Source organism: Leuciscus leuciscus, assembly GCF_965113295.1.
Source record: "Leuciscus leuciscus genome assembly, chromosome: 12".
NCBI lineage: Eukaryota > Metazoa > Chordata > Actinopteri > Cypriniformes > Leuciscidae > Leuciscus > Leuciscus leuciscus.
The window spans coordinates 14,266,591-14,274,891 of NC_138736.1; positions in this window are offsets into that span (position 1 = coordinate 14,266,591).

Sequence of the window (8,301 nt, forward strand, 5' to 3'; positions counted from 1 at the left end):
TGAAACGGTACGTAAAGCGCAATTTTATGATCGAATCAGAGAAAAAAATGCACAAGCGTGGTTTCTCGAGAGAGAGATCGCAGCTCATAAGCAAACTTAAGACGCTGCTGAGATTACAAGTCACATCGATATCACGTGTCTTTACGGCATTTTTACGGGTTGTGTGTGAACGCACTCTGATTCCGGAAAATCACTTGCAGTGTGAATGAACCAAAATCAAACGAACCCGGGTCAAATCCCGGGTCACTTTATCTGTGTATTTTCCGGAATCTCTGTGTGAAAGGGCCTTAATTGACTTCACTTTTCTCCATTCAATCCAATGGGGTCGCTGTGTCCAATTCTTTTACTGTCAATGGTTTGCGCAGAGCTGTATGATGAAGTTGAAAACACCTCATGTCTCTGCAGTAAAAAAAGGTGGCGTTTCCAAATATTGGGGCGTTTTCAAACCGGAAGAGGAGTTTTTTTTTAACTATCCAAAGGTACGGAAGCCTAAGAGGCCATTCTAGTTTTCTCGTGATCGTATGGAGCCCCTAAAGGGACACGGTGGTGGAAAAAATTGGGGATGCCAGAAATCTTTTTTTTTTTTTTTTAACACTTTTGCGTTCCCTCGCAAAACCTGTTGTGAGCTCGGAAAAACACTTCCTGTTTAACGTCCCACTGGTTGTGTAAACTTGGACTCAAATATGAAGAAATGCGGTCAGTGAGTGCTTATTTCAAAGAGTTCGGCAATAAAAAAAATCTAATAATATAATATTATAAGTTTTCTTTGTGACTTTACTGATGTGTGACTATTCTTTACAACTACAAATTCCACTGTCACAGGTGCTCAGTTTTGCTATAATAATACCCTCACAGAACATGGTATAGTAATCAGCCATCCATGCTAATCGGTGTGGTGAACTGTAGGTACGTCTGTCCAGGCCAACATCTGATGTCTTGATGCCTTCAGCTGGGGATCCCAGAAAACCTGCAATAAAAGTAGTACAGTTCAAAATACATACATACTCGTCTGTATCTGGAATCACAAATTATCATTCCAGGTAAAATTTTAGCTTTGGTCAATATACAATATTTGTGGCATGATATTGATTTCAACTCGCCCCTATGAATATTCCTTTAGCATGGAATTTTGTGAGAAGTCCAGTGACCTTGTCACGTTTTCTTGTCATTTCCAGAAAAAAACTTGTGCCTACAGTGTTTACCCCAGCCAATTATTCAGTCCAATAAACATTGTCAGAGTTTTACAAGAGTGAGAGGGACAGGAACAGATTTATGGTACTATTTATGAATGAAAGGTAGAGGATCAGTGTTATCACAGGAACCGGAGGCCGCTGACCCCTAATCGTCACCTAATAGTTTTCTGTTAGTTCATTCATTTTTCAGACAGAATGGAAGTCTCTTTTCTTTTGTTTCTTTCTTCTAAGAAACAAATAAAATATTCAAAATATTTTATATTTCGAATAAAATATTGTAAGAAAATATTGTGAGAAAATGGGATGCGTGTGAGATCCACATGTGCAGCAGTGACAGCAGAATCAAAGAACACAGGTAACAGAGAAAATGACTCTCTGGTCTTGACTAAAAATGTTTGTAGCTTTAATAATGATCAATCTACATTTAATTTATAATTTATGCAGTTAAGACTGTAAAGTTTTTTATAACTTATAATTTCTGTATATTTTCCTGTTAGACATTTAGAAAGGGCACAGGTTAATATGACAATTATGGGCTTATTAAGTTGTTATATTTTTGGAGCATAATTAATCTTAAATTTGATAGCTTTCAATTAATGTTGAATGGCGATAATTCATGTTTAAAATTGAAAAATAAATAAATAATTGAAGACATCAGTAGTAATGGTATCCGTGATACTGGCCTTCATTCATAAAAAGATGCCATTAAACAATTATTTAAAATATACTGTCTTTATGTTGTTTCTACATAAATTTGGAGATTAACTGTGAAATTATAAAATATATTTAAAAACTTATATTAACAAAATATGCTTTGTTCTCTCCTGCGTTTACACCTGGAGATGAGTTTTGGTTGATCAGATCAAAAGTGCATGCTAAAAACAGGTGTAAAGGTGTCTAAAAGGTTTTGAGCTTATCCACTTTCAACAACTTCCAGAGGTAGTCGAATGCATTTGACTAGATTGCTTTCATAGAGTAAACGCTCATGTGGTTGACTGTTCAAATGACCAACTGACCCAATGCATTAACATTATGGGAAGCATGCCACCCTTACAACAGTTTAAGTGTGCTATTAGTATACTTTTAAAACAAAGTAAACTGAAAGTATATAAAATAAAATACTTAAAATACTTGACATGCTGACATATTTATATAAAGTATATTTAACCTATACTTGTACTATATTTTTTATCGAGATGTACAGAAAAGTATTCTTGGCTGCTTGTTCACTGTTTGTTAGATGATTGATTTTTAGGGAAAATGTATGTTCCTAATTCTGAATATCTGAATTTTTTTTCAGGATAGTCCAAGCTAGTATACATAGGAATTTGCTTCAAATCTACTTCACTCTTTCCCATCCATTGACTGAATTTTCCAGCCAGCCATGTGTTCACTGTTTTCACGGTAGGGGCGCTATAACACATCTTGGAAAGAGTACAGAATCTCCTGATGAAAACAGGGGTAAAGAAGGGAAATGTAACATTTGATAGAAGTAACAAGTGATAGAAGATTGCTTGCGCAAATGTAAAATAATGCGATCATCAAACATCTAACAGCATACATATGTTCAAAACTGCCTAATGTTACAGAATGAAATGTTGGCCCAGGAAGGGTTAATGACTCTGACGCTTTGGGGGTGTTGATGATCTACTCCATCTGTTTTGATCATCATTCTGAATCCGATCCGGACGTAGTCTTTGACAAAAATGTAATTTTCTCAGCTTTTTGTTAAAAATGTTGCTTTTTTAAATGAAACTTACCCACAGTTTTATTAAATATATATTTTATATAAAATAATGTTCATACATAATTTTCATAAACTTAAACCTTTAACTTTTGCTTTTTACTTCAACAAAAATCAGCCAAGGTTCTTCTTTAAAATGAGACCAAATTTAAGTCTGTGCTCCAAAGCATAACATTATGACAGTATTTGACAGGGACATTTTTGTCCTCTAATGACCTCAGATTATTTATTTATTTATTTAATTTTACACCCTGGCCTCACGCCAAATAATGACAGATTGCAAAATTGGAGCGTTTTATTCAACTTCAGATTTTGAGGGAGATCATAGTTTTCAGCCAGTTGGTTTCAAAATTCCACTTGTTATTTTATTTAGGTCCTGGTCTGATGGTGCCAACACGACAACATCATCCGCAAAGAGCAGAGACGAAATCGTGTTGTCCCCAAACCTGACACCCTCCGGCCCCTGGCTGCGCCTAGAAATTCTGTCCATAAAAATTATGAACAGAACCGGCGACAAAGGGCAGCCCTGCCAGAGTCCAACATGCACCGGGAAGGAGTCTGACTTACTGCCGGCAATGCGAACCAAGCTCCTGCTTCGGTCGTGCAGGGACCGGACAGCCCTTAGCAAAGGACCCCGGACCTCAGAGTAATTTTTTTTTAAATTGATGCTCAAGAGGTTACACCCTGGCCTCACGCCAAATAATGACAGATTTGCCCTTACTCAAAATTGGAGCGTTTTATTCAACTCCAGATTTTGAGGGAGATCATAGTTTTCAGCCAGTTGGTTCAAAATTCCACTTGTTATTTAGAAACTAGAAAGCAGTATTAGAACATGAATGTGGTCTTCATAAACATTCAAAGGATTTTAAACCGTTCACCTGCAAGAAAATGCGAAAGAAGCTCAATTTTGTACACACGCGCTGTTTACTCTGTATCAGCGCACCATTACTGAACTGAGCTCTCTTTTGTGTCTTGTCACGCTTACACGGATAAATACACTTGAAATTATGTCAAAATGGCAGTATCCTCCTAAGCCCAGAGTTAAAATAAAAAGTCTTAACGTAAACAGTTGGGAGAAAATCAGATCCATGCATTTGGTCTTAAAGTGAAAGTAGCCTAAAACTCTGCACAAATCTGCTCATGACTGAATAACCTTTAGCTTTAGTAAAGATTAATATATATAATTTATACATTATAGTATTTTTTACCTAAATACTGATTTTGTCACATTTTTATTTGGAGTAGCTTATAGAATCTAAGTTTAAATCTAAGTATAAACGGGTATTCTTATCTCTCCCCTGGTCTTTTTGTTATAAAAATAAAGTTATGTCCATTCAGCTGAATAATAAAAATAAAAAAACCTGATGAGGGTCTCATCTGAACACAGCTTTCACTACAGGAAAGCTCGCAGGAATAGTCCTGCCAGATTTTTTTTTATGTTGGCATGTATTTACTCATAATAAATTGACCAGTGTGCTCTAGTTTTCAAACAGTTTCAATTAAGACGAAGAAATATATAAAAAAAGACCAAAAGACATAGTATAAAAAAGCAACTATCTTTAATGAAATGGCAGCTGTCATGATAAGAGTTGTAACACCTGAACCTAATAATTGAGTATTATGTGTTCCCATGACAACTGATTGTCAGGAAACAATTGGTAAATGCCAGTTGCTGGCACTATAAAGAGTCCCTTCAGGCAACACTAATATGTGTTGGAAGTCAAGTATGTTTTTTATGAATTTTTTACTGGTGTTGTTGAAGTGGTAGTTGTTGTATTTTTGTTTGGCCATGGAGGGTACCACTAGCCAACTCTTAAGGTATGATGATAAATTGTAGTATTTGGCATTTGTTAACTAGTGGCACTCATCTAATATGTTTTTTGTTTTTTTTTATCTACAGTTTTTCCTTGGCACTTCTCAGTCTTTGTGTCTGTGACCATTTTGGAAGTGGTAAGGTTTATCCAGGCAAGTTCTATAATTCATGTTTGCTAGCATGTCTATTTGATTCTGTCTTTCCCTTTTTTATATTCTTCTAGTTGGTGGCTTTGTCAAGAGTGGTTATCCTGTGTCCCAGCTCAGTGGCCTGCAGTCAGCACAAGCCCGCTACCAGTCTCTGTCCTTGCCCAGCAGTCTGCAGTCAGGACAAGCCAGATACCAGTCTATGGTCCAGCCCAGCAGTCTTCAGTCAGCACAAGCCCGTTACCAGTCTGTGGACCAGCCCAGTGGCCTGCAGTCAGCACAAGCCCGCTACCAGTCTGTGTTCCGGCCCAGCGGTCTGCAAGAAGCACAAGCCAGCTATGAGTCTGTGGACCAGCTAAGCGGTCTGCAGTCAGGACAAGCCCCTTACCAGTCTGTGTCCCAGCCCAGTGGCCTGCAGTCAGCACAAGCCCGTTACCAGTCTGTGTCCCAGCCCAGTGGCCTGCAGTCAGCACAAGCCCGTTACCAATCTCTGTCCTTGCCCAGCAGTCTGCAGTCAGCCCAAGCCCCTTACCAGTCTGTGTCCCAGCCCAGTGGCCTGCAGTCAGCACAAGCCCGTTACCAGTCTGTGTCCCACCCCAGTGGCCTGCAGTCAGCACAAGCCCGTTACCAGTCTGTGTCCCACCCCAGTGGCCTGCAGTCAGCACAAGCCCGTTACCAGTCTGTGTCCCACCCCTGTGGCCTGCCATCAGCACAATCCCATTACCAGTCTGTGGACCAGCCCAGTGGCCTGCAGTCAGCACAAGCCCGTTACCAGTCTATGGTCCAGCCCAGCAGTCTGCAGTCAGCACAAGCCCGTTACCAGTCTGTGGACCAGCCCAGCGGCCCGCTGTCAGCACAATCCCGTTACCAGACTGTGTCCCAGCCCAGTGGCCCGCTGTCAGCACAATCCCATTACCAGTCTGTGGACCAGCCCAGTGGCCTGCCATCAGCACAATCCCATTACCAGTCTGTGTCCCAGCCCAGCAGTCTGCAGGCAGCACAAGCCAGCTACGAGTCTGTGGACCAGCTAAGCGGTCTGCAGTCAGCCCAAGCCCCTTACCAGTCTGTGGACCAGCTCAGTGGCCTGCAGTCCGCACAAGCCAGCTCACAGTCTGTGGACCAGTCTGGCATCCAACAACCCGCCCAAGCCAGCTACCAGTTTGTGCCCCAGCTTGGTTTCCAACAACCTACACAAACTGGCTCCCAATCAGTGAACTGGCCCAGTGGCCTGCAGTTAGCACAAGCTAGATACCAATCTGTGTCCCAGCTCAGTGGCCTGCCATCAGGACAATCCCGTTACCAGTCTGTGGACCAGCCCAGTGGCCTGCCGTCAGCACAATCCCATTACCAGTCTGTGTCCCAGCCCAGCAGTCTGCAGGCAGCACAAGCCAGCTACGAGTCTGTGGGCCAGCTAAGCGGTCTGCAGTCAGGACAAGCCAGATACCAGTCTCTGTCCTTGCCCAGCAGTCTGCAGTCAGCCCAAGCCCCTTACCAGTCTGTGTCCCAGCCCAGTGGCCTGCAGTCAGCACAAGCCCGTTACCAGTCTGTGTTCCAGCTCAGTGGCCTGCCGTCAGCACAATCCCGTTACCAGTCTGTGGACCAGCCCAGTGGCTCGCTGTCAGCACAATCCCATTACCAGTCTGTGTCCCAGCCCAGCAGTCTGCAGGCAGCACAAGCCAGCTACGAGTCTGTGGACCAGCTAAGCGGTCTGCAGTCAGCCCAAGCCCCTTACCAGTCTGTGTCCCAGCCCAGTGGCCTGCCGTCAGCACAATCCCATTACCAGTCTGTGTCCCAGCCCAGCGGTCTGCAATCAGCACAAGCCAGTTACCAGTCTGTGTCCCGGCAGTCTAGATTCCAGGTCTTTCCTAAGCCAGAGCAGTCAAGTTACATGTCTCTTTCTAGTCTTGGTTCCAAACCTTTGGCGCAACCCAGTAAAATACCACTTCAAGCTATGAGTTTGCTGCAGTCTGTCCAGCCTGGCTTTCAAGATCCAGCACCTCTGTTCACTCAGACTACTCAAAATAAGCATTCATCTCCAGGCATATTGAGGTTGTTGCATCAAGTTAAGTCATAGCTGTATACTTTGCCTTGTGTTCTTCATTTTAAGTGTTTGCTTTGTTTTTGAAAAAATAAACAAACCTGTTACCTCAAGTGTCTACTGGGAGTCTTGGTATTGTTTGCAATGCATTAGCATGACCTCATCTTTGTTGAAACAAAACTCATTTAAAACTCAGACTTTAGAACCAGAAGTGCTGAAATGCAAACCCATTTCCAGCGGTTGGTCTACACAAATATTTCATCACTCTATAGCATGTAAAGGTCACCCAGAAATGATAATGTTGTCATCACTTACCCCCAAGTTGTTCCAAACCTGTATGAGTTGGATGAAATATCGGCCCAGGAAGGGTTAATGACTCTGAAGCTTTGGGGGTGTTGATGTGCTCAATCTACTCCATCTGTTTTGATCATCATTCTGAATCTGATCCAGACGTAGTCTTTGACAAATGTAGTTTTCTCAGCTTTTTGTTTAAAATGTTGCTTAAAAAAAAAAAAGAACCTTACAGTTTTATTAAATATTTTATATAAAATGTTCATACATTTAACTTTTGCTGTTTACTTTGGCCAAGGTTCTTCTTTAAAATGAGACCAAACTTAAGTCTGTGCTCCAAAGCCTAACATTATGACAGTGTTTGACAGGGACATTTTTGTCCTCTAATGACCTCAGAGTACCATGCCATCTTCTTCCGCTTATCCAGGGCCGGGTCGCGGGGGCAGCAGTCTAAGCAGAGACGCCCAGACTTCCCTCTCCCTAGACACTTCCTCTAGCTCTTCCGGGGGGACACCGAGGCGTTCCCAGGCCAGCCGGGAGACATAGTCTCTCCAGCGTGTCCTAGGTCTTCCCCGGGGTCTCCTCCCAGTGGGACGCGCCCGGAACACCTTCCCGGGAAGGCGTCCAGGAGGCATCCGGAACAGATGCCCGAGCCACCTCAGCTGACCCCTCTCGATGTGGAGGAGCAGCGGCTCTACTCTGAGCTCCTCCCGAGTGACCGAGCTTCTCACCCTATCTCTAAGGGATCGCCCAGCCACCCTGCGGAGAAAGCTCATTTCGGCCGCCTGTATCCGGGATCTTGTCCTTTCGGTCATGACCCAAAGCTCATGACCATAGGTGAGAGTAGGAACGTAGATTGACCGGTAAATCGAGAGCTTCGCCTTGCGGCTCAGCTCTTTCTTCACCACGACAGACCGGTACATCGACCGCATTACTGCAGAAGCTGCACCGATCCGTCTGTCAATCTCCCGTTCCATCCTTCCCTCACTCGTGAACAAAACCCCCAAGATACTTAAACTCCTCCACTTGAGGCAGGAACTCTCCACCAACCTGAAGTAGGCAAGCCACCTTTTTCC